Below are 19,773 nucleotides of genomic sequence, written 5' to 3' on the forward strand. Positions count from 1 at the left end.
GGGTGTAGTCTAATGTGGGTTAAAGAGCCTCATGGCATGAGGAAGAAATTATCTTTAACAATTTCACAACAGTAACATGCCTTGGCAACATCCAGTTCATCCATTATCTGCACCGCTTATCCTCAGTAGGGTCGCGGGGATGCTGGAGGCCCATCCCAGATATCTTCGAGCAGTGGGCAGGGGACACCCTGAACTGGTTGCCAGCCAGTTGTAGGGCACATAAAGACTGACAACACTCTCGCTCATTCACACCTAGGGAAAATTTGAACTAGCTAATAAACCAGACATGCATGATTTTGCAATGGGAAGAACATGCAAACTCAACATTATACATACATATTATAATATACATATCATTGTATTTAATTTAAAAGATGTTATATATTTGTAGTGATTTTTTGTCAATGCAACTGTAATATTTTTGTCTTGAATAATAAAGTACTTATAAGTTACTTTATATAAAGTAGTTGCATTTATTTTACAAACCAATTACATTTACGTACCTTTATAGGGCTTTGAGGACAGCCATCATGCTGGTGTGGCCCTCAGTAAAACGTATTAACACGCCTAGTCTAGAGGCAAAATTTAGAAAAAGTGTAGAAACACAATTTGAAATTAAATTAATACAATTTGTAATTGTTGATATATTTTTGAATGTACACAACAGCGGTTCAGTCCCATTTTTTGGTTCTATTTTTCAATGTTGATATGCCAAATCACCTGAAGTTTTGCATCCAATGCTGCAAAATAGCCAAACAGAAGTTCAGATACCCAATAGGCTAATTTTAGTTTTTTTTGTTTTGTTTTTTTACCGTTAAAATAAACGACGAGGGTGGCGAGTGTTCGCTCCGATATGTTACCCTTTATGACTCCCGCATACTGTATGCACCCGCCGGGTTTTTATTTCATCACAGCCGAAAGCCATTCTTGGAGTCATTTTCCTTTTTTTAGGGGGCAATTTTATGCTCGGCTTCATGTTCCATTACCGCCGGATTACGCTTTTCTCTTCTAGCGCCGGCACGAGCGCTTTCGTTTACGGCCGAGCTTGTTGCACGAACACACCGCCGGCAATTACAAACCCGCACGTTAGCCCCCGTTGTCAATATACATCAACCCTTGCACTGTTACACGCTGACGGCCACTCCGCTGCCCATATGCTTTGGCACCGTGCCGCTTGTTTTGTTTTTGCTCAATCTTGAGAGATCAACTGCCAAAGTTGCTTAAAGGGATACCCAAATTCTAAAACGTGCAAAATGTGGGAAAATAGTCATTGATTATATCGGTATATTCCATTTACTTTCTCAGTGTATATTTTAGTTGTGAAAAGTGATGGGTCCCGGGGACTCGCATGCTCAAAAATCTATGGGTCCCAACAGAGATCTATGGCTCCTCAAAATTTAGTGTTATCGAGGTTGAAATCGTAAATCGGCGACGAATATATAATATAAATCTATATATTCATTCAGTTTTAATCATCAAATTATGAATTCATTTTCTGCATCAAATTGTTGGTAATATACCAATTAAAGGGATAACCACAAACCTGTCTTTTTTTTATTTTCTCCTTTTATACTTCCTTTTTTTTTTTTAACTTCTTGATACAACATAATTCGTAATATCAATCATCAAAGCAAGTTAGCCGTTTGAGAGCCAGCTCTTTTTTATGAGTTGAGCCAAAAAAGACGGTTCCCTAAAGAAAGATGGACTTCCTTTCACTACACAACGAGATCTCGTTGGCAGAGATCGGCGTGCAGACAAACACTCGAACCGCGAGACCAAAACAACAATGGCGGATATGCCTGACAAAAAGTTTGGAGTGCAGTAAATCTTTGTTTAAAAAAAAGTAATCGGGTAATAATGACGATTTTGTGGCAAAAACGTTGCGTCCCGGGGACGCACGTCGATTTGAGACTATGCGTCCCCAGCAAAAATGATGCATCCAGGACGCAGGGACGCAGGCAAACGAGAACACTGCTTTCTGAGATGATGCATTTTGAAGACAGCCTGTCTTGTCTTTGACTTTCTGAGCTGTGAGGTCATCAGAGTAACACCGGCACCCTCGCAAGCCAGTCACCAAGTCGGTTTACGTGTTAATTAGTCGAAGAGGTTCCAAGTGTTTTAAGCCTAGTTTTTGTGGAGAATTCTTGGGCGTGAAGTCGCAGGTGGGTGCAGCAATGATACAACAAATAATGAGCAGCCAAAATAAAGCAAACAGGCAGGAATATCACACAAAGGAGTTTAAACCAGCTGGGAATAATGCAATGGACACGTCAGTCTAGTGACTGCTAAAGAGGGCTAATCGGGACCGATCTGCGAAAAAACAAGAGGCTGGCTGACCAAAAGTGCGCAGAAAGCAGCCAGACTAACCAGGAGCCAACAAAACAAACAAACACAAAGCCAGTCAGAATTAAACCAAGGGACACGGCAAGCAAGCCAGCTCCTAAAGGGAGCTAACCAGGACGTTCAACGCCAGTCAGCAGCCATTTTACCCAAGAACCAACAACGAAACACAGATGTGACAACACATTAAAATTAGCTGGGAATTAACCAATGGGCACGGCAGGCTAGCTGACTGCTAACTGGGCTAACATGGACCAAACCAAACTGGAAGCCTTCGGCAGCCCCAACGCTAACGGCAAGCCGTCCAAACAATATTATACTATGCGACGGAAAATTCAAAGTAAAAGCCACTATTGCCTACCTAAGAGGAGGCAAAGGCAAAGATGAAGACACACTATAACAGCAGCAGGTAAGCTTACCTCACATCGTTTTTGCAGATCAGAGCATGCAACTCGGACATAACAATAACAATTCCTCCAGCGACACGGTAAGTAAATTTCTCCAAGCATGAATGAGCGTTATGCAATCACCATTTACTGCAATCGCGGTGTGCTTATAAGGTGTCTCATATGTTGCTCCAACGAGACCCGCCATTCTTAAGTCACAACTATAGAGGGTATACCGTATGCCAAATTGGTCGACTTTGAGAGTATATTTCTCGAGGCCTCGTTGCATGAAATATTTTGAAAAAAATCTGAATGATTGCGGGGAGGAATACTAGATGATCTGTGCCTAATTAAAAAAAAAAATTCGGTATTTACAATCCCTTTAACTGCCCCACGTAAACATGCGAAGGTAGTTCCTGAAAGTGATTCCGTAACAATAATTTGTTCTTTTGGCCCCTACTGGTCTAAAGACAAGAGTTTTGATTACCATATTTATTACCGTATAACCCCCCTTTTTTTCCACCTGAAAAAGACCTTCAAGTTTGGGTGCGCATTTCAGATGCTGCCCTACTTACGAACAAGATGCGTTCTGGACGAACGTTTGTAAGTTGAATTTGTTCGTAAGTTGCTTTAGTGCTATATTTTGTGTATGGAATGTATGCTTAAGGTTTATGGAAGTATGTTTAAGGCTTGTATCTATAACCTGCATTGTTTTGTACTAAAAAATAAACATTTCATAAAATAATATGATCTATAAAAGGTAAAGTTAAGTTTAACTTACTTTTGGAAGATGGGCCTCAAGAGGTCCTCTTCCGTGGTAGAGAGGACCAAAAAAGGGATCCAACCATTTTCTCAACAGCATCAAGCTTTCTTATTCGACTTTCATTTAAAAAAAAAAAAAACGGCTCACCTCTTCAAGAGATATTAAACAATAAAATTGTCAAAGATACAGTGTAGAATGTTTACACACGGACTAGGAAGAGGAAGCGGATTTCTTCTTCAGGGTGGATGCTGGGTGACCTCTCACAGCGCCACCACACGCCGGTAATGTCAGAAAGAAGCATTAAAATAATGTCCTCTACTCAGAAAAAGGTGCACACAATACAAAATCTAATTTACAGCAAAGTCCGGGTATTTTTTGGACATCCCGAAAAAAATGTTCTTACCTACCATTTTTCAAAGGTCGAATGGTCGTAAGTAGGGGAGAGTCTGTATATAAGAGGTTTTTGATTACAATCGCAAAACATTGGACGGAACAATAATCGAACCCTGGCATGGCCATGAGACCGCAGAATCCATACTACTTGTCAAATAGATGACAGACGAAAAGGCATTAGATTTTATCTCTTTATTAAAATATTTGGAGTCAAAGTAACCAAGATGAATGGTAATTTTATAGTGCACTTAACATTTTACAATGAGTTTTTTTTTCCACTTACAATGCTTGGAATAGAATAGAACAATATAATAGGATTTAGTGTCATTTTAACTAGGGTTGCAACTAACAATTATTTAAATAATCCATGAATCAGTTGATTATTTTTGTGATTAATCGATGAATCGGATTTTTTAAAAGCACATTTTTTATTCCCTCCTCTATTTAAATGTTAAACAGAATATTCTATAATATAAAACAATAAATAATCTAAGTGTTTGTCAAATAATTTAACAATAAACAGACGGATTGATGAGAATTAGTTGCGAAAGCTTTAAATAATCTATTTTATCGACTAGTTGTTGCAGCTGTAATTGAAATGAAAATGAAATGATCTGCATTTATATAGCGCTTTTCAAGTCAATGACTTCCCAAAGCGCTTTACAATGTGCTTCACATTTCCCAATAGCGGCCTTGCAGCCATGTAAGGCGCTAACCTGCTTATTGGGGGTATTAGGGGTTCAGTGTCTTAACCAAGGACACTTCGACATGTAACACGGACGAGCCGGGATTCGAACTGGGATCCCTTGATCCCAAGACGAGCGCTTTACCTCCTGAGCTACTGCCGCCCCAAATTCAAATGTGAAATGCACAATGAAATTAACATTCGCGTTACAAGTTTTTCACTTGAATGCCTTGAATAGAATATAAGAATAGCATTGGATTTATTATCATTGTAACAGAATATTCTATAATATAAAACAATAAATAATCCAAGTGTTTGTCAAATAACTTAACAATAAACAGAGGAATCGATGAGAATTATTTGCCAAAGCTTTAAATAATCGATTTCATTGACTAGTTGTTGCAGCCGTAATTCAAATGTGAAATCCGCAACGAAATTAACATTCGGCTCTGGTACAATGACTAGTGTATAGAATAGTGTTATAAAGAGATGAAAACCTAGTGCCTTTGCAAAGTTTGAACTGGGGAAACAATAAATTAAATTTCTAAACAGAATTTTATTAAAAAAATAAGGGTGTGCGTAATCCACAAGTGAGTGTTAATATTTTTTTGAAGAATATCAGTTAGGGTGCAAAGTCAACTATTCTTTTTAGCTTTGTCTGGGGCAGCCATTTTGAGAATTGAGCAGAGTCGAGAGGACATCACGAAACGGCAAGATTCAAAATGTATATTTATATATATTTCCACCTATCTCACTCTTACCTTTACTGCCCAGGCGCCTCTGGCGGCCATTAGAAAAAGATGCATAAATTGTCCGCATCATTGCATATGGTGCAGGGTTGAAAGCTCGGGGAAAAAAGGGCCTTTTCAGTCCCAATTTTTAGGTAAATATTTTCTCTATTAAGTCTATATCAATGTCACATTGTGTTAAAAGAGAAGATGGCGTCAATAAGTAAAATATTTTAAAGTAAAGGACACCACCTTTAAGAAGAAGAACAATGACATACGTAAGCTTTTCTTTTCTTATGTTACATTTTTGTTTTCATATGTACTGTGATTGTGACTCCTTAATGAGAAGCAATGTTTTTAATTCAGGCCCATTCTTTTTAAGCTAAAGTTTCATTGTATTTCCCTTATTTGGATTTTGTCCCACCCATTATCTGAACACTGTGTATAAATTGCTTTTCCTGTTTGGTTGTAAATTACTTCAAAACTAAATCATTTAAACAATACTGCAGTGAATTTGAACAAAAATGGCTCACTACCAGTGTTCCCTCTAAGCTGCGCGCGTGCGCAATTGCGCACTGTTCGCACATTCTCAGCGCACAAGAAAATCTAGCCAGCGCACAAAAATGAGGGCTCAAAATTACTAATTAAGAAGCGACTCAAGTCAAAGTTACAGTGCATGAAGGTCAAAATACACGGGTTCCCCTGATGTTGTGTCCTAAATGCGGTATTTTAAAGTCGAAGGAGAACGAAGTTGAGTAAAGTAGTAGAGTTTGTCGGGGAACCGGCTTCTTCGGCTAGGCTCACTAAAAGGAACCTGCTCTTTCGGGTCCTAAACGGCTCTTCGGGTTGTTTTTGCTTCTTTAATCCCAACATGACCAAATATTATGTAAAATGATGCACAAAAAGACTTAAAGGAAGGGGGGAATGGAACAAAAAAGAAAAAAATACCAAAATGGAAAAAGTAGTGAACAGCTGAGAAAAAAAGAAACAAAAGGAAGAGAAAAAAGAAGGAAAAATTTAGAAAAAAGCCAGAAAAAAAGAAAGAAATGTAGGAAAAAAGTCAATAGAGAACAAAAAGAAAAAAATAACAGCTCGGAAAAAAAAAAACAATAAGATTTTTTTAACGGATTTCAAAAAAAAACAAGTAGAAAAAAAACACGGAAAAAAGAAGAAAAAGTTTGTGTTGCATTCAAATAATTTCCGATTATATCAAGTGTATCTTGTTGCAAAGATTGTACTTCCACTCAAATATGTGATTAAGTACAGTTCTGTATCGTACAACAGACTCAATAAGCCCCAAAAAATGTTAATATTATGCGACAAAATATATCAGGAAATAAAAAGAAATGGATATCTTGTGAAAGAATTGTAAGAACAAACGACGTTTGTAGGCCGTACAACCTTTACAATAGTACATGAGTCAATTCATTCAAAAGAGAAAAATAATTTTGCATTGCCGGAAACTCAGCAAAATGTAACTTGATGTCAAGTTTTGGACATGTTTAATAATGACTTGGTTGCCACACTTGGGATTGCTGTTGCTCACTATTGTTTCAAGCGCTGCTCACAGACTTTGTGTGAACGCTCAGACCCCTGGAAAATTACAGGGAACATTGCTCACTACCAAGCTTAAAGATTCCCGTCAGACCTGGTACAAAATTTAGCTGAAGTATAAAGCAGCCGTTGCCTCTTCTGAAACAACCTATTGCTCTCAGGTAATTGCAGCGCCCCAAAATACTCTTCGACACTAGCATTGCTAAAAAGACAACAGATTATCCCAGATGGTTCTACCCACTTAGCTCATGACTTTAGGTCTTCTTTAGTAAGATTCAACGCATCCAGGAAGAAATTTGTAATGACCCTGTAAATGCGTCACACATCAAAGATCTGGAAATTATAGATGGGATGGTGGCTGTCCGGTGATTTTTGTTTCCCCCGTTTTAGTGATTTGTCACATGATAATCTTACACAGCTGGTAAATACAGTGGAACCTCGGTTCTCGACCATAATCCGTTCCAGAACCCTGTTCGAAAACCAATTTGTTCGATCACCGAAATCATTTTTCCCATAAAAATAATGTAAATCATTTTAATCCGTTCCAACACCCTGAATGTTTACCTTGAATGTTTAACGTTAACATAAAGCTAACCCAGGCTAATCGTACGTTCGCGTTATCGTAATCTTCAGTACAAAAGATTACGCTAACATGAACGTGTAAAAATAAAAAAATCAGGTCGTTTACAAGTCATTTAGCACCCGGGTCTCCACAACAAGTGGTGAGCTGTTCATTGGAAAGGGGGCTCCGTTACAACACCCCGAATGTTTACCTTGAATGTTTAACGTTAACATAAAGCTAACCCAGGCTAATCGTACGTTCGCGTTATCGTAATCTTCCGTACGAAAGATTACGCTAACATAAACGTGTAAAAATAAAAAAAAGGATAAAGAAAAGAATTATGAATAGGATTTCTTACTTTTGTGGTGGTCAGCAGAAGGCGCAGGTAGACGGTGGGCAGGGGATGGAGGAGGAAGGAAAATTATTGTTTGGAAGGATGTTTTCTCTTAAAATACCGATCTAATGACACTTGCTTCTGCCTTCTTTTTAGCACTTTTATGAAGTGACTCATGACAGTGTCATTAAAGTCATCGTACTTTCGAACTGATCGTAGATTTAGCCATGCTGTATTCCCTAGCAAGATCAGACACTCGCACACCTCCTTCATATTTTGCTATTATTTCTTTCTTAAATGCAATAGTTGTACGCACTACTTTTCTTTTTTCACGTGTAGCAACTTTGCTGCTTGCACTAACTTTCTTCGGAGGCATAATTAGGGGCTAAAACACTTGGTACACCTATATTAAAAGCGAAAGCAAAACGAAGCACGTCCGCACGCGATAACAGTTGGTCACGAAAAGAGCCATCTACACCCGTACACCGCTCAGCATCGCACCCTAGCGTACGCACTCACGCATTACCGGCGTTCGAACTCCGATCTTTTAACCGAACAGCGAAGAAAAAATTTCTCGAAATTGTTCGGACCCTGATTTGTTCGAACTGAGAGGCGTTCGAAAACCGAGGTTCCACTGACAAACCGACAACTTGCCTGTTTGACACAATCTCGGGCTTGCTAGCTAAAGATCTTCTTGGGGTCCATGCACCTTCAGTTTTAAATATCAACCTATTGCTGTCTTCAGGTGTTATTCCAGCGGCTTTTAATTTCTTTGTGATTAAACCTACACAACCCAACTTTGATCCAGAAAGCCTGTGTAATTTCAGACCGGTGTCAAACTTACCGTTTCTATTCAAAAGTAACGTATTTTCACAACTATAAGGCGCACCGGCTAATTAGGCGCATCCCCCCAAAATATTTTTGGGGGCCTATATTTGCCATACATAAGGCGCACCGGGCTATAGGGCACTTCAGTGGGAACGTCAAAAAAACAGTCAGATAGTTCAGTCAAACCTATTAACCCCTAACATTGCGACAGCTCGCAAAGAAGCAAATAGTCTGTGTCTCAGACACGTACGGACATGGTGTCTGTACCATGTCACCAATCACTCAAATGCTTCATTCCCCATATCATTAGGAAGGTTAAACTCTTGGTATACAAGAAATGCTAACCATTTCTTTAGTTTCTTTTGCTGGCAACTGTGTGGACAGCAAGCAAGAATTTCATTATGCAGAGAAACGTGGTTCTCTACTGTGCATATGACAATAAACACTTTGAATTGAATTGAATTTAAAAATAGACTCATCACAGAAACATCCAGATCAGTCTGAAACAAGATACTGGGAAGATGTAAAGCCGGGGTAGCTCACTAAAGTCGTCACGTTCAATAATAATGCGCAACCATGGTCCCCTTACATCAGAGAGTGTAGTAAATCCAACCTTGCAAAATATTTACACTCCAAAACACACAATAATGCCGACAAATAAAAGAAAAAATCTGCTGTGAAGCATCTGCATCGATAGATGTTGCTTGTTGCTAGCTGTCTGTTTAGCCCCATAATTCCTGGTTACAAATACAGACTAGTAAAAAATGTTCTCTCCATGCAGTAGAGCAACCTAAGGTGTGTTTCACATTCATCTTTTTCGGCCAATTGCCCCGTTTAAGCCTATCCGAGCCTGTAAATGCTAAAAAGGACCTGCCTCCTTCACCTTTGAATAACTTTAGCCAATAGTGGCAGATTCAAATGATGATTGACACATTGGTTAGGAAAAGAAACGCCGGTATATATTTTCGCATGGTCAGCTTTTAAAAAAAATAAAGGCTTTTAGGTGCGCCTTATAGTCGTGAAAATAAGGTACATGAAAGAATTGAGGCACAGCAGCTGAATTATTTTACAACTCACGTTATTTTTTTAAATAAGGCAGTCAGGATTCAGGGCTTATCACTGTATTAAGACTGCCCTGGTTAACGTAACTAACGATCTTATCCTGGCAATGTAGTTTGGTGTTTCATCACTGTTGCTGCTGCTGGACCTCATTGCTGCCTTCGACACTGTGGACCATAATATCTTGCTAGATCGGCTGGAAAAGTGGTTTGGTCTCTCAGGAACTGTCCTCTCATGGTTCAGATCCTAACCCTCATATAGGGCGTGTTACATATGGTGAAATGACCTCTGTGCCATTCAGTGTTCCCCTTGGGGTTCCGCAGAGCTCAGTACTTGGTCCCCTTCTTTTCAGCATTTATGTTTCCGTTAGGTGATATCATTCGGAAGTATAAGATCAGTTTCCATTGCTATGCAGATCACATTCAACTGTATCTTCCAATAGCGGAATCTGTCCCACTTAATGGTGGACGTTTGGAGACCTGCCTCACTGAGCTAAAAAGATGGATGTCACTTAATTTGTTGTGTCTCAACCCTGAAAAGACTGAAATGTTAATGATTGGTTATTATCTAAATGCCGTGACTTGTTCTAAAAAGGTTCTCTGAACATTGACAAGTGTAATATCACCCAGAGTGACTTAGTCAAAAAGCGAGGTGTCACATTTGACCCTAATCTGTCCTTCCAGTTGCACGTTAATAATATTACGAGAACAGCTTTTTTCCATCTTCGCAAAATTTCTAAAATTCACCCTATGCTGTCCTAGTCTGATGCCGAGATTATAATCCATGTGTTTGTTACCCCTTGTCTCTTATAGTCCGGAATTTACGGTATATTAAATAGCTTATGAATGACATATGTTTCATGTTGATGATGTCTATGTATCCATTGCAGCATGGTCATCCTCTAAGGGGAATTACCCCACTCAAGGTTTCCTTTATTTATTTAAGTTTTTGCCCTCATGTAGCTTTTAGATCAGAGAATGGTTTAATAATAGTCTGTAGTTTGTAAAAGTATGTGGTACAGTATGTGCACCCCTTTGAGACTTCTTATGACTTAGGGCTATACAAATATATATGACTTGACTTGCACCCTTCTTCCCCCACTGTCGGGAAGTGGGAGATGAGCGGTTATACTGTAAGATATTTCATGGCTCGGCCCTTATGCACGCACAATGTGAGCGGTATTGAGCTCTGCAGGAGCCGTAGTAAATATGCAAGGCCACGCCGCAGGGATGATGTGCGTACTTCTAAGCTCCGCTTGCAAGGAACCATCCGAGCCACAACACCGGCTGTCGGATGCAATTTTTTTTTTCTCTACACGAGAGATTTTATTGCAAGTGCTTGGGATCCTGAGGACAAGTTGTACAGTGTGGTGGATATCAAGGATCTTAAAAGGCATTCACGGAGGGACGATATTTAACAGTCACACACTATTCTACAGATTATTTTTCAATAGCCTAAAAAAAGCTATAGAAGTTAATGAAAAATGTGAGTAGTTTTCATCTTGATCCCTTAACATCATAAAGATTTGGACCAATTCAAAAAGCTGTAATAAGTACAAAATGCTGCAGCGAGGCTTTAAAAATTAAAACAAGAAAGTTTGATCATTAACCCCAGTTTTAGCCAACCTGCATTGGCTCCCTGTTAGCTTAAGATGCGCTTTTAAGGTTCTGTTGGTACTATACAAAATTATGCATGGACTTGCTCCCTCATATCTTTCAGATTTAATTTCCCCCCATGTTCCAGTCCGGAGCCTTCGCTCTGAAAATGCTGGTCTACTCGTGATCCCAAGAGCCAAGAAGAGAACCCCAGGTTCGAGAGCGTTCTCCATTCGGGCCCCTGTGTTGTGAAATGCTCTTTCCCCTGAGATTCAATCCGCAACCTCAGTCGAACCGTTTAAATCCAGGCTTAAAACACACTTCTATTTTATAGCTCATGAATGACCTATATTTCCTGTTGATGATATCTGTGTATTAATTGTTATTACAACAGCCATTGCAGCCTGGTCATGCTGGAAGGGGGATTACCTTATGTGTGATCCCTTCTCTGCATTATCTCGGAAAATAATTACACACTTCTATAGCTTATGAATGACCTATATTTCACGTTGACAATATCTGTATATGATTTGTTGTTGCAACATCCATTGCAGCCTGGTCATCCTGGAAGGGGGGTTACCTCATGTGCGGTCCCTTCTCAAGGTTTCTAAATTTTCCTCATGTTGAGGTTTTTGAGTTTTTCCTTCATGCAGGTTTTAGATCAGGGATGGTGTCATAGTCGTCTGTGGTTTGCAATAATCTGTGGTCTGTGCAGCCATTTAAGACTCCTTGTGGTTAAGGGCTACACAAATAAACATGACTGGAATATACCAAAATTGAATGACTTGAATGACTTGACCACTTATGGCACATTGAAGTGTGAGTCAGTCAGCAGAACACAATTTACTCTACCTTCGCTTATTACTTTCGTTGTAGTTTCCCTCGTAATACTCTCCGATAATATGGTTAAAAAACGCACTATATCTGATGTATTATTGTATGATTAGGGCCCGAGCAGTGACAACTGAAAGGTCCCTCATGTTGTCTTCCGTCTTTTCGGGATCAAATCGACTTTTTAATCCAAAATATAAACATACATGAAAATAAAGGGGCAGCACGGTGGAACAGTGGTTAGCGCGTGTGCGGCACAGTTCTAAGGTCTTGGGAACCTCCTGTGTGGGTTCAAATCCAGCTACCGGACTTACTGTGCGGAGTTTGTATGTTCTCCCCGTGATTGCGTGGGTTTCCTCCGGGCACTCCGGTTTCCTCCCACATTCCAAAGACATACAGGTACATTTCAGGTTAATTGGCCGGTCCAAATTGTCCCTAGCTGTGAATGAGCGAGCGAGTTGTCTGTCCCTGTGTGCCCTGCAATTGGCTGGCAACCAGTTCAGGGTGTCCCCTGCCCACTGCCCGATGATTGCTGGGATGGGCTCCAACACCCCCCGCGACCCTACTGAGGATAAGCGGTGCAGCTTAATGAGATGTGGAGATGAAAATAAAGTTTTACACAATGCCTAGGTATAAAAAAAACGACTCAATAGTGCCCCCTTACCCTACTAGCATTCCTCATGATGGAAGTGAGTATGAAAAAATATTTACGTTTCAAATTTAAAAACAGATGTATTTAGCTAGTAAGCTACTAATTGTAATTATTTATTCTTAGCATACATTGTGCTAGCTGGATCGTGCTCAAAACATTAGCTGAAAATACAGCATCCTGACAACAATGAGATTTATGTAGCGTGGGCTCATTATATAGTCCCCGCTACTTCTCGATTGTAGCGCCAAACAATTCCGACACCAATTTATGCTTCTCGATAAGCGTTGTGTAACACTTCTATTATTCAGTCTGCCCCAACAGGGCAATGTGATACAACACATTAGAAAAGTTATTACTTTCTCAAAATTTTTATGAGCCCCATTAGGTTACAATGTGGAAAACTTATTTTAAATCCTGGTATGAACAGAAAACAAACAAGCACATCAACCAAAACAATACTAAGCCCATTAAATAACCTTGACAATATGCGATAGTAGCCAGGCTCATAATGTTACTTTCTGTGCTGACACAATAAATCAAGAGGCTCTCTTTTAATAATTGTTAAATGAATCTATTATTAATAAGATGTTAACTTAATGAGTCGGGCTTTCTTCTGCAAGCTCTTTGTGCTTAGTGTAGCATCTACAGTATGCCATTAGGTAGAGGGAAGAAAAGCTACTGACTAGCTCTAGGATTAATGAGTAGTATCTATCTATCTATCTATCTACCTTGGTCATATCCCTCAAGAGGGGTGACCGACAGCAAGACACACACATATGATAACAAAGAAAATAAAAGGGAAATGAATAACAACAACAAAAAAACCACACAAATTTTTTGGACCATGGCCAACCCAATTGCCCAAACACCCAAACAAGTTAAGCACCTCGGCACCCAATTTGGTCATGCTTTCGTCCCTCCAGATAAAATGGGACGGCAGAAAGCGGCCATGTCACTTGGGTCAGGGTGACACAACACACTCTTTTGTTCAACAGCAGGGCCCGACAGCTTTCACTGGTTTACCCCTGCCACATCATACGGGTGCCTAGCCCATCCTTAAGAACGCGTCCACAATCCCACTATCCTTTCACAACACCTCTCCACTCCTTTCTATCACCAACAAGAGCTCTAGCTTCCATTATATTTAGACCTCTTTCCTGCAGTGCACTCATAACACCATCCATCCACGTCAATCGCGGCCTTCCTCTTGGTCTCCTTCCATTGACTTCTGCTCTGTAGATCCTCTTCAACATTCGCTCCTCATCATCCTCTCCATGTGTCCAAACCAACAGAGTACTCTCTTATCAACACGCTTGCTCAGTTCCACGACTACTCCAGTTCTGTCTCTCACAATTTCATTTCTCAGTCTATCCAATCTTGTCACTCCTAACATAGTCCTCAAACACTTCATCTCAAAAACATTCAACTTCCTTCTTAAATCTGCGTTCAGGCTCCAAGTCTCTGCACCATACAACACAGTCGGCACAATGACACTCTCATACAGTCCCCTCTTAACATCCATACTCATACTCTTGTTGTTCATCACTCTCCTCAGAGCACCCAAAACCTTGCTTCCTTGATTCACTCTGTGCAATACCTCACACTCCATTCCACCAACTCCAGCCACATCACAACCCAAGTACCTAAAGCTTTCAACTTCTTCCAGCACCTGTCCATGCAACCTGATTTCTAATGTCATGCCTACTCCATCACGTGAACACTTAATCACCTTACTCTTCCCAACATTGACACATAACTTACGCCTATCACATACTCTTCCAAACTCCGTTACCAACCTTCTTAATGTTTCCTCAGAATCAGCCACAAGCGCTGTGTCATCTGCAAACAACAACTGACTTACCTGTTCCACTGTTGTCCATCATGTCTACACCTCTGCCAAAAACTCCTGCATTCACCTCTCTCACCACACCATCCATGTACAAATTAAACAGCCATGGTGACATCACACACCCCTGTCTCACATGAGTCAACACAGGGAACCACTCACTTGTCTCACTACCTACTCTTACACATGCTCTGCTGTTCATTTAAAAACTCTTCAATGCTTCCAACAACTTTCCACCCACTCCATACATCACCATCACTTGCCACAACGCCTCTCTATCAACTCTGTCATACGCCTTTTCCAAGTCCATGAAAGCCAAATAAACATCCTTACCTTTTGCAAAATATTTCTCACACACCTGTCGTACTGCAAACACCTGATCCACACATCCTCTTCCTTTCCTGAAACCACTCTGCTCCTCCATCACCACCTCATTCGTTCTTTCTCTCACCCTCTTAATCAAGACTCTTCCATACAGCTTACCCGGCACAGACAACAAACTGATACCTCTCGAATTGCTACATTCATACTTATCACCTTTACCCTTACCTGTATACAATGGCACCACACATGCACTACACCAATCAACAGGAACCACACCACTTAAAAAGCATACATTTCAATGAGTAGTAAAATAGAGAAAACAAGATAAATTTGAACAATTTAGTGAACAGTGGACAATACAATAGAAAGCATTTAACCTTAGTTATAGCACACCACATTTTGCTTTGCAATACAAAAGGTATCTTTCAAAAAGAGTCTTATTTGGTCAATAAAACTTAATGATTTTCCTATAACATAAAGGAAAATTGAAAATTACACCAGTGTCCTCCAGTTTAGGAAATCCCAATGTCCATGAACACACATCAGTTCTTAAAGTTCAGCAATCGACAATCAGGAATTAATGAATAATCCGATTCCTACCTTGCCCTTGGTGTGGAACTCTCAGGCGGATCAGGTGATTTGGATAGCTGGACATTCAGATCACCAAGGCGTCAATCATCCAAGTAATTTCTCCGGGAGGCAAAAAAAATCAGGCCTTTGGAAAAGCCAGAGCAATTATATTAAATATTTTTAAAAGGGACATTGTGAATTGTTTACTGCCCTCATGTTGAAAAAAACTCAGATGTTTGACATGCCTGACCTAGAGGAAGCTGACATAATTATCAACCATCTTGCTGCTACAGCTAATCCCTAAAACCAAAAACCCTGGCAAGTCATGTTTATTTCTATAGCCCTTAAATCACACCTCAAATCTACAAGGGCTGCAGACTAGGATTACACTATATCTATCTACCTACACTGGTCATATCCCTCGAGAGGGGTGACCGACAGCAAGACAAACACATACAAAAATTAAGACAATAAAAAAGGAAAAAAGTAGCAAAAAAACACACACAAAATGTTTTGACCATGGCCTAGCCAAATACTCAAACACCCAAACAAGTTGAGCATCTTGGCACCCAAGTTGGTCGTGCTTTTGCCCCTCCAGATGAAACGGGACACAAAAAATCGGCCATGTCACTCGGTTAAACCATATACTGATCTAAAACCTACATGAGGGCAAGGAAAGGTTAGGAAATATGATGAAAAGAAAATTAGTGCCGTCGGATAAAGCATGAATCTCTTTAGTTAGGATTATTACTTGTGAGTAATCATTTTTGAGCCGAGACATAGTTTTTTAATCGAAAAAAATCTTGAGGCACACTGTCAAAAATGTTAAGGTATTAATTCAATTTTTTTCTATTTTAAAGCTTAAATGATCATGTCGCCTAAATTGACAGTGTAACATTTTTATCACTATTTTTGGTCACCGTGGTTATGGAGGTAATGCAGGTTATTTATTTTGGTTAATCATATCACAGTAATTTGGGATTTTACTCTATTTACAACTTTTAAAAGTTCGACTAAATATTTATTTTCTTTTTCTAAAAAAATAATATAAAAATAATACTTAAAATGAGCAAAAATATCTGCCAGTGCAATGACTTTTTATTTTACTACATTAAATTTTTCTTTCATCTGGAGGGACGAAAGCATGACCAACTTAGGTGCCTAACTTGTTTAGGTGTTTGGGCTGGCCATGGTCCAAAAGTTTTTTGTGTGTGTTTTTTGCTATTTTTTCCTTTTTATTTTCTTTGTATTTGTCTTGCTGTCGGTCACCCCTCTTGAGGGATATGACCAAGGAAGGAAGGAAGGAAGGAAAGAAGCAAGGAAAGAAAGAAGCAAGGAAAGAAAGAAAGAAGCAAGGAAAGAAAGAAAGAAGCAAGGAAAGAAAGAAGCAAGGAAAGAAAGAAAGAAGCAAGGAAAGAAAGAAGCAAGGAAAGAAAGAAGCAAAGAAGCAAAGAACGAAAGAACAAAAGAAAGAAAGGAAGGTAGATAGAGAAAGAGATAGATGTCTAGATAGATAGATAGAGAAAGAGATTGATGTCTAGATAGATGGATAGAGAGAGAAAGAGATCGATGTCTAGATAGATAGATAGATAGATAGAGAAAGAGATAGATGTCTAGATAGGTAGATAGAGAGAGAAAGAGATAGATGTCTAGATAGATAGAGAGAGAAAGAGATAGAGAGAGAAAGAGATAGATGTCTAGATAGATAGATAGAGAGAGAAAGAGATAGATGTCTAGATTGGTAGAGATAGATGTCTAGATAGATGTCTAGATAGATACATGTCTAGATAGATGTCTAGATAGATAGATAGATAAAGAGAGAGAGAGAAAGAGAAATAGATAGATAGATAGAGGGAAAGAGATAAATGTCTAGATAGATAGATGTCTAGATAGATAGATGTCTAGATGGATAGATACAATTTTTTCCAAATGAGTACAATTAAAAGCAATATTTTTTACACTGATTAATTGTATTATTTCTATTGGAGCACAATCTTGTACAGTTTCATCAAACAAAAGAGGTTATTTATGACACTTCCCCGTCTACCTCATAATATATGAAGGGTAAAAGAATAGGAAACTGCTGCCATGTAGATGAAGGTTAAAGGTTTTTGGCTGACCACTGGAATAAAAGGAAATATACCGAAACATGGCATGCACTTTTTATGGAAAGATAATATCGGAAAATTTCCTGCGGCACACTCAGCAAGGTCTCCGGCACACTAGTGTGCCCCGGAGCACTGGTTGAAAAACTCTGCAGTATAGTAGAGTGATATCGAATGCATACCTGTCGCGCTCCAGGGCTCCATGCCCTTACAAAATCTTGTATTTTCCCTTACAAAATAATCTTACACCATATTTTTTTTCCAAACGTGTTTATTTATGTCGTTTAACATGTTATATTGTACATGTGTTTCCTTATATCATATATATTGTTCATGAACATTTTGTTGCGAGATACTGAGTTGCTCGACATGAATGAGATTTATTATTAAAAAAAAAGGTAAAAAATGAAGTTGCTTGGACGTTTACTGTAGAAGGAAAAAATAAATGCAAATATAATTAGGTAGAATTTTCTTATCCAAATTATGAATTCATTTTCTGCATTCAATTATTGTTGGTAATATACTGATTCAAGGGATCACCACAAAGCTGTCTTTTTTCATTTTCTCCTTTTATACTTCCTTTTTTTCTTAACTTCTTTATACAACATCATCATTCGTAATATAATGCATCAAAGCAAGTGAGTCGTTTGAGAGCCGGTTCTCTTGAATGAGTTGAGCCGAAAAAGCCGGTTCTCTAAAAGAGACGGACTTCCTTTCACTACACAACCACTGCATGAAATCCGATGTTTTTTAAGACCACATGTATTTCGAATGTACTCAATCAACCCCGCCTTTTGTTTTCAAATCAGAATGACTTACAGCGTTTTAATTCAGGTTTGTTTACGTGAGATCGGAATGATGCATGATGGGAAATCCCCAGGTGCCAGACGCATGCGCACAGTCGCATCAAACCGCTGGCTTTGTTTGCAACGAAAAAAATGATACCGAGATAGAGGCTACCGCGGCGAACTCGTTTAACTTGATTGATTTGCCGTTTGGTGATAGTCCGCGTATACCGGATGGTACCCAAAAATGACAAATTTGCGTTTCCGTACAGATTTTCTTGTCCGTGGTACACGTCTCAAAATGCATAATAAACGTACTTTGTACGGCAAAAACGTACAGGTTAACAGGTATGCTAATGGTTAAAAATTACAGCTAGGGACACTTTCAGTCAGTAAAAACAAACAAAACAAAAAGCACAATGAATTAAACAGTATTCAAATAATACCTGAACAAATATTTTTTTTTAATAAAAATTAGTCAAGAAATTTGTATTTCATTAACATATTGGACCCCACCTAAGGTCGCCGCCAAGTTTGTCTGTCAACTTGCTGCTACCATGTGCTCTGAGCCACTGATTTTGCAATAGACCACGGGTGTCAACCAGTCGGCCCGCGGGCCAGATCGGGCCCGCTAAGGGATTGAATCCGGCCCGGGAGACAACACTCAGAGAAGCGCAAGAGAAAAACAAGCTGCAGGCTGAAATATGTCCACTTGATGTTGCCAAAGACAGGTGCCTTGAACGAAGACACTGTAATTGTATTTGTTTCTCTCTCTCTCTCTCTCTCTCTCTTTTCCACCCCTTTTCTCCCACTCTGTCTCTTTCACGCTCTGAGTCCCTCTTTTTCTCTTCCTTTGTTGCTCTTTGTCTCTTTCTCTCTCTGCGTCTTTTAATCTCTTTTGCTCTCACTTCCTTTTATCCTTTTCTTTCTCTCTTCATGCTTTCTTTTCTCTCTCTGTGTCTTTTAATCTCTTTTGCTCTAACTTCCTTTTTTCCTTTTCTCTCTTTTCTCTTTTCTCTCCTTCTGTCTTTCTATTTCTCTTTGGATTTCTTTCTTCCTCTCCCTTTCTTTTCCCCTTCTCTCACGACTTTTTATCTTTTGTTTCTCACACTCTCTACCTTTTTCTTTCTTTGTCCCGCCCTCTCTCCTTTTCACTCCCTCTTTCTCTTATTTCTTGATCTCTCTCTTGAATCTACTAGTCCGGCCCCCGACAGAATGTTTGTTCTATCGTGTGGCCCGCGTGTTCAAATGAGTTTGACACCCCTACATTAGACAATACAGTGCAATATAGTGGTCAAATATTACACACAGTTACTTTAAATAAGCTACGACGACATGGAGCCTGTGTCGATGAAGAAGCATAAAATGGCGGCTAGTAGTGGCGCTAAGGCTGTCAAATAAACTGCTTAACTGGTACATTTACACAGACAATG

General features: G+C 39.4%; 1 long non-coding RNA gene across 2 annotated transcripts in view; it reads right to left on the reverse strand.

Moving 5' to 3' along the window:
- LOC148346341 (uncharacterized) overlaps positions 1 to 19,773 on the reverse strand; it is a 58,411-nt gene that overhangs the window by 38,461 nt on the left and 177 nt on the right. For both annotated transcript variants that reach the window (XR_015848218.1, XR_015848219.1), the window contains exon 2: positions 15,481 to 15,595. This is a non-coding gene — a long non-coding RNA (uncharacterized LOC148346341). The remainder of the gene's footprint in view (positions 1 to 15,480; positions 15,596 to 19,773) is intronic.

This window comes from Urocampus carinirostris, chromosome 20 (assembly GCF_059441175.1).
Source record: "Urocampus carinirostris isolate Australia breed hairy pipefish chromosome 20, RoL_Ucar_1.0, whole genome shotgun sequence".
NCBI classification, from domain to species: domain Eukaryota; kingdom Metazoa; phylum Chordata; class Actinopteri; order Syngnathiformes; family Syngnathidae; genus Urocampus; species Urocampus carinirostris.